The sequence below is a fragment of the Daphnia pulicaria genome, chromosome 6 (assembly GCF_021234035.1).
Source record: "Daphnia pulicaria isolate SC F1-1A chromosome 6, SC_F0-13Bv2, whole genome shotgun sequence".
Lineage (NCBI taxonomy): Eukaryota > Metazoa > Arthropoda > Branchiopoda > Diplostraca > Daphniidae > Daphnia > Daphnia pulicaria.
Genome location: NC_060918.1, coordinates 17,021,543 through 17,029,691, shown reverse-complemented (window position 1 = coordinate 17,029,691; position 8,149 = coordinate 17,021,543).

Sequence of the window (8,149 nt, the reverse complement as noted above, 5' to 3'; positions counted from 1 at the left end):
CCTGTTTGGTATTCGGGTACGAGTGTTCTTAGTGCGACTTGCACCTCACGATGGCAGATCACCAAGGTTAGGAAGTCTCGAGCTCTTCGGCTACGGGTGATGGCATCCCGAAGCCGAAGCTCAGAGATTGATTGCCCTCTAAAATAGAGGGCATTCCTCATTTCGTAGTGGCTAAGAACCATTTCGAAATTGTTCAACTTTTTTGATTGACAACGAGCTGACAATTGACAAAAAATTTTTCACGTGTTGGTCTGCTAATTCTAAAATAGAGGACATGCCTCATTTCAAAATAAATTAGAACCATTCGAAAATATTTTCAACTTTTTTGAAAGATGCTCCAAGGTGAGCCTCTGCGGGTTCAACCAAATGACTCGATTACTTCAAACTGCAATGAAGAAAGAAAGAGTTAAAAAGCGCAATTTTTATGTAATAATTGTAAAATACTCACTCCTTCAAACCGCCAGGAGTTGTGAATCACGGTACAATTAAATTTGTACTCGTTGCTTCTGCCTGTTTGGTATCCGGGTACGAGTGTTCTCAGTGCAACTTGCACCTCACGATGGCAGGTCACCTGAGTTAGGAAGTCTCGAGCTCTTCGGCTACGGGTGATGGCATCCCGAAGCCGAAGCTCAGAGATTGATTGCCCTCTAAAATAGAGGGCATGCCTCATTTCGTAGTGGCTAAGAACCATTTCGAAAATTGTTCAATTTTTTTTATTGACAACGTGCTGACAATTGACAAAACGTAACGAAAAAATTTTTCACGTGTTGGTCTGCTAATTTTTCTTTCTGGTTCAGGAAATCACTGTTAGATGCTACTAAAACTCCAATTTGGTCGGCGGGATCATTTTTTTACCTCTCGATAACTAAACTGTCAAAGGCTGAACGTAAAAAATCGGCGAAAGAATCGGGAAATCGGGAAATCGGGAAAGAATTGTCCACCCCGATAGGTTTGTCCGCCACGAGAGGCTTGCACGCCACGGGAGACTGGCCCGCCCCGGGAGACTTGCACGCCACGGGAGCCTTGCCCACCACGGAAGATTTGCATGCCACGGGAGGCAGGCCCGCCACGGGAAACTGGTCTGCCACGGGAAACTGGTCTGCCACGGGAGGCTTGAACACCATGGGCTGCTGAGCCATCACCACCACCTCCACGAGCTGCCTTGCCACCACCACCACCTCCTTGGGCTGCGTCGTCATCAGCGCCAAGAAAGACATGGTACAAAGATCCTCCGCTTCCACCAACCACCAGAGGCCAATATAAAAATAATCGAAGTACTCAGAAGGTCCCTGTCGCCGTTCTTCAAAAGCCATCCGATCAAAGGAGACATTTCTTTTTGAGCGAATGAAATCCGAAATGCGATCAAAAACAGCATTCAGTGTAGTGACCGTCGAAGGCCGTATGCCCGACGCTACCTCCCCCCCTTGCTGCACGGTGTCGTCGAAGGGTCATGCAGAAAGTGACCATCTGCTCCGTGACAGGACTCGAAGCCAATTGGCTCAATTCAGCAAAATCGATCCAATCGATTCTGCCATAACGTTAAAAAAGAAATACATGCATCACAATGCAGTTTTCAACGCCAGATGGGTTGAGTCGCCGCCGAGGTTGTCTACCGCCAATTCGTTTGCTGCTACATTTTTACTTGAAAACTGCACTAATCCGAAACTTGGTAGAAGGGCAGAAAGAATGTTGTTTACAACTTATCTCTCAAGTATCGGTTTATTCATTTGAATAAATAGTGAAACCCACTGGATTATTGTATTTCATAGACCTCGTTGTATACTTACAACTTCATTAAAAAAAACCTTGTTTTTCAATTTTAAAATTCACATTCGTAAAAAAATGAATTCAAAATACAGTTGGGCTGTCATCTTCAAATATAACAAATAATTCAAACATAATGAACCGTTGCGGTTATTTATAAAACGCTATTGATGGAGGTCTAACCATCAGTGGTTAATGTGATTTGGTCGACCAGACCAAATTGATTTTGAAGTCTAGTCTTCGCCTCCTCGTACAAGTTTGGTAACAGAACAGTTGTGAGTGTGGTTCTGCGGAAAAGATTATTTCTTGGATCCAACTCTTTTACAAGAGTGATGCAATGATTGTCGCCAACTAGAGATAAACGGTGTAAACTGTTGTAGTAGTATTATTAGATGAGACACGCTACTCTAATCTAAACCAGCGCCAAGTGCATACGAGAGAAAAGAGGATAAACCAAACACCTTGTCACAAACACCTGAGACACAGTACGTGAGACTACAGTATGGGGTCAGAATTGCGTTCGATCTTTATTTTACCTCACGGTGTATTTTTTGGGATTGTTTGCCCCTTTTTTGAATTTTTTTTTGTTTGGTAGGTTTTCTTCTGTTCCGAAATACTTTTTTGCTTCTCGTTGTCCATTTTTTTTAGTTTTTTTGAAGTTTTTTTAACTATAAAATTCTTCTTACAGAGAGTAACTTGGCGCGGTCATGTAATCAGCGATGGTGTTGTTAAAATTAATGTCTAAAGTAGAGGCCATTTGAAACATGTCTGAGTCAAACGAGAAAAACGGATTATCCGACGGAGATTCCTCACCTTAGGATGGTCACTTATCTTGAAATTTTTTTAAAGAATCTGGCCAGAAAGGTGGTCAGTCAGCTTATTTGGCAACGTGACTAACGCCAACTCAAAAGAAATCAACAAAAAACCATGGAAATTTAATTCTTGAGACTTGAAGGCATTCATATTTCCAGGGAAGCAACTTGTTCAATAAGTTTAGCTCTTTTTCTAAGTTTACTTTCCTTAGCTTTGGAACGGTTTTCATCATTCCTATCGCAGGTTTTGGTTTCAAGGTGGTTTCTGATCACAAAATTATTCGCTAAAAACACCACAAATAAACTCAAATATGTGTTGCTCATCGTTGCAACAAAATTAAATTGTAATTTTCCCTTTTGGAAATTTTAACATCACTCTTTGAAACCAATTTCCAATTTTCAAGTTGTTTTGGTTCATTTTTTTTTTACAGTTTCAACAGCGTGACAAATTCAAACATTAGTGGTTTGCAATATTTTAATCCATTATAATCAACTCCTTTCTGATAAATTAAACGCCGTCATCTTCTTCTTTGGGCCACTGGCTCAAGTCTTATTTTACAGATGGTAGTTTGAACACGGATTCCTTTTTTGCGCAACTAGACTTGAGGTGCCGTGGCCTCTAAGGCTCTTTTCAGGGGCGTTTCCGTCGAGTCATGTTAAATTCAGCTCATTGGTCCAGTGAATCAACCTTTCACAGATTTTATCATAGGGAATTTTCTGGGGTGTCTGTCTCCAAAACGGTCTAGTCACAAACTAGTTCTCGTTCTTTGCTTTAAAATCACCGTTAAAGTAGTGGAGAAAATAATAAGAAAATAGCCAGTTCTTCCATAAGTCAGAAAACACACGTGGAGGAAATACAAGACTCCAAACAGTCCAACGGGCAACATAAGCCGTTCAAACGGGCAGAACACATGATTTGAGAGTGCCAGAAGATTAAGCCTTCTTAAGGCGAGAAATCAGCGACAGAATCTTACGTATGAATGGGATTTTACAACGTAAAACGAATACAATACATCGGGTCTCTTGAAGGAGTTCTTAACTTGTTTGTGAAGCTGGGCGAAATTCTTTAGGTGAATATTGATTGTGAGATATCCAGATATTTGGTACACTGTGTCTCTAGTAAATTTTTCTTCCGGCAGGGTTTTATCGATGTCCAGCACTTCTATGGATGGAATATTTTCAAATTCCTCTAAGGTTGGATAAGTATTAACAGAAATATCTATACAAACTTGACCACTTTCGTTGGTAATTCATGTTGATGGTAATTCAATTTCTTTTCGTTTCAGACCTTAAGAATCCGATTTTAGTCAATTATATGAATTAAACTATGTGGGTAAGAATTCTATCTTTTTTTATAATTTAATTTATTTCAATAAAAGTGTCTTATTCTTTTTGTGTGGGTTGGGGGTTGGTGAAAGTTATCCTTTGCCGCCTCTCTTTATTAATTGGTGAAAGTCACTCAGTCGCTCATATTGAAAGAATAAAACTAGTTATTTTTTAAAAATTTTCAAATAATTTCATGAAAATAATTACAATTCGTCTGCTTGATGAAAAGCAGATGTAGTATATCAGTCAAGCAAAAGCAAGAAAGTAGCCAAACATTAAAAAAACTTTTATTTTGGATCACATTGTGGCGCCTTGGCATAAGCTGCGCACCAATTTTCGCTCTTCGTCTATACTTTAAGTTGGAATAAGAAATATACAAAGGAACGTTAAAAAACTTGGGACATCTTTCTTCGAAAAATTCACATAAATATATGTTTTCCATGAAAAAAAGATGTCGGGCGGTTCTCTTGGTCAAAGGCGGTCAAACTCACTATTAAGTTACATGTATTATTGTAATAAACTAATCAGGAAAAAAAGAACTTTAAAAATGGCTGTTTTTGGTTTTTGATTTCTTACCTACATTCGATTCGTTAATTTTCTGGAACAAAATACAATGTACTAATGACCTAATCTCCTTCAGTTTCTAAAATTTTAATTCCTCTTTCTCGTGGAGGAACTTATTTCCATGATGGCTATATAGGTAAAAAATATTGTACAATAAATATTTATACATGTAATGGTAACATGGTTTGCTGCATCTTAATTAATTAATACAAACACGGTAATGAAATGGAATACGTTAAAGTTAATGTTCAAATTTTTTTAATGATAATGTTTTTTAATGCTGATTTTTAATGGTCTTGTGAAAGCTTGATAATTACCAGAAGCATTCTTTGCAGCAGTTCAAAAATATTGTCTGATGCGATAAAAGCTAAGAATATAGGAAGTAACTGCTTCTTTAGCTTGGCTGCAACATTGCTACTATGCTAAAGAATAAGCTACATCATTTTTACATGATTTTACATGTTTTACTCTCGAAAAAGATTAAAACACTTTAGTGGTCATCAAGACGTTATCTAGATGGCCATCTTTCTCTAAACTCTTCCGGTGTCACTTGGGAACAAGGTGACGCTTTTCTTTAAATATCATGCATTTGTTTCTTCGTTTTTCAATTTGTTTTACTTTTGGGCACTTCACACTCTCCTCAGTTTTCTTTTGTTTGGTTCTTTTTTCTGCCATATCATTTTGTTTTGTTTCTTGTTTCGTTTTTTCCTCGTTTATTCAACATTTACTCTGTTTTCTGTTTCTTTTCCCCCTTATACATTCCCTTTCCGTACTCCTTGCAGAATCTTCTTCATCTTTCGTTTTGCCCGTTCATTTTTTTACACAATGCGTTTTCTTTTTTACTTCGCCTATATTGTCTTTCGTTCCAATTTTGCCACACCGCACTTCCGTTTTTGCCCGTTTCGTCATAACCCATCCTTCAGGTGTCATTTGTTTTTTTTCCCCTCCCCTACTATTATTTTTTCTTTACTTTTTATTCCACGTCATTGAAGACTAAGCAGTTCTTGGCGCGTTTCCTCGTTCGTACTTCTCCTTGAAGTTGGTGAAGTGGTGTCTCTAACATTTGTTATTTTGTAAGGCGTGTTACATATACATGAGTGATCAACGAAAACGCTCATCACGATATTCTACGTGTGACGGGATTCCAGTCAACGACTACATCCTGAACTTTTTCTCTCGTCCCATTAATCACATTGGAATTGGAATTGGAAACATTGGAAATAGTTACTGATCATACCGTAACACTTTCCTCACCTATGCTGTCGTCTAATCTGGAGGCTGTCTTCTCCGAAGAAGTTTCGTTGGCATTACAAGAAGATAGCGACGTGGACGAGGATTCTTCATTACGTAACCCAGCAGACTCCGATTCTGAATATTCTATTGTTGTAGCTCCGCTACTGCTTCCTATTTGAATACCACTATTGGCACCCATGGTGGTAAGCGTTCGAAAATTCATTTCTCCACTCTTTTTTTGGCATCGTCGGAGGAAGATGCGGTGAATTGGCTAAATCATTTTGAACTAGCATAAGCTAACGATTGTCAGATCCTAATCGAGCAAGAAATTTTGTTATGTATCTGGAAGGAGCGGCTCGTAAAAGTTTTCTCACACAAAAGTGAAAGTCTTCGACGACATAACATAAAAGTTATTAATTTTTTCTGCAATACACTGCATCTTATGCAGTTAAAATATGTTTAAAAAGGCTCTTCCCTAGAAAGACAAGTTTATTTTTTAATAAAAAAAAAATTTCTGTAAAAAAACGTTAGGTACTGGGTTGAAGTTCTCGTGTCGCGAATAATTTTTAACGTAACAATTTTTAACCGAAAATCCGCCTTTAAGATACAAGAAAAAAATAATTCTTGTTAAAGTAAAACAATTTTAAAAAATCATCAGAAGTTTGCTTTGTTTCTCGCCAAAGCATTCAAATTAAAAGTTGGTCGTCTTATGGGCGCCTTTGAAGTTCCGTTTTCAATGCAGAAACCTGCAAATTGATAAGACGCGAGTAATCACTGTGTGGTGTAAGCGGCGATTCCAGAACCACCTGTAAAATAAGAATGATAACAGCTTGTTAATCCTTTCTTAAATTCCAGAAAAATGATATTGAGGTTAAATTCTTGAGAAATTTCCAATCTTCTGTTTTAGTTCGCTAACGAGTCGAAGAGCCTTCCACGCATTTCGTTGGTAGTCCGGTCTTGTTGGATCGTGAGATGCGCACGAAATTTTACGGTTTTCTTCTTTTTTGCGGCAAATGCTACACCAGTGATGAACTGATGGTGTTCATGGGATGGATGATGGTCAGTGAAGTCTGGAATTAAGTCAAAGACATTTGCTAAAACAACAGTTTCGGTTTGGTAAGATCGGTCGGTCAGATCGGTTCTGAATGCGGAGGGTTTAGGGTGTGCAAATGAGCGAGTGTGCCCGTAAAATGCGTTTAAAGTTTCTAGTTTTACGAGGCTGTGTTACCACTTCGAGTATGATCTCGGAAGAAAACGATTAGAAGCCACGATGTACTCTTAGCTTCTCGATTTCTCGTCCATTAGGCTCAGTAGCAGAAATTTCCTTGGTAGAACCTTCCTTGGTAGAACCAAGGCTGGATCACACAAAGCAGCCACAGGAACCACAGTTGGGCCTGCAAGAACGGCGTTATTAACGTCAGTGGTGCCTGCTCCTTCGTTGTCTTCATCAGCCATTTCTGAACTAAACAGAATTGTGGAAATGCCTTTCTAAAAAAAATCAGCTTATTGCTACCTATAATGGATACGGCCAAAAAAAAATTCATCGCGATCCGACGAAAATTGGATTTTTTTGGATCGCCGAGAAAAAAAGCCAAACTTCATAAAGTTCTCTCTGGCGCGCGCGCGTGTTCCCAATCTTTAGGGAGGTATTGTATGTAGATTTTTCGAACGCAGACCAACAGCAAGTAGCAAAAGAAGATGAAGATTTCGATACTTTTGAAGGGAAAACTGTAATTTATCTTACAGGTAGTTCTTCAAAAACAAACAGCAAACCTTATCATCTAAAAGAATTTTGTGCCATTTGGCTGCTAGTACTATGCAAAAAAAATCATCTGACGTACATGCTACAGTTGCTGACGGAGCACAGGCCCTGAAAAACAATTGATGTTCATCGACGGGCGTGATATGCAACTGCCATCTACCTATACATTAGCGCCTGCTAGGTTATTTCGATACAGCGTTTGTTAGAACTTTTGGACTGAAACACCATCCTTACAGTTATCTTACTTATTGTGTTTTTACAGTACAAACATTGTGAATCTAAAGAAACATCCATTGCCACCCTTCACTAATCTAGACAATTAAAGAAATGAAAGGTACACTCATTTTGGTCTTGAAAGTGCACTAACCGGTGAATACCCAGGAGTATATTTCCACCACGCAGATGATTGCAATATGCTGCTGATTTACCAATCCAATCCAAACGCCCTCACCGTCTATTTAAAAGAAGGCACTTTGTTTTATTTTCAATCCATTTCACTGTTTCCACATTTAAATTTTTTTTACAAATAAAGATTCGTGTGCAACTTTACCTAAAAAATCTATTCTATAGTTTCCAATGCAAATGTGTCACTAGTGATGTGATTTATTTTCTCTATATTAGATTAAGAATCTGCCCGGTGAACTGGAAATTGAAGAACCTGGGCGGCTTTAAATAGCTATAATAAATA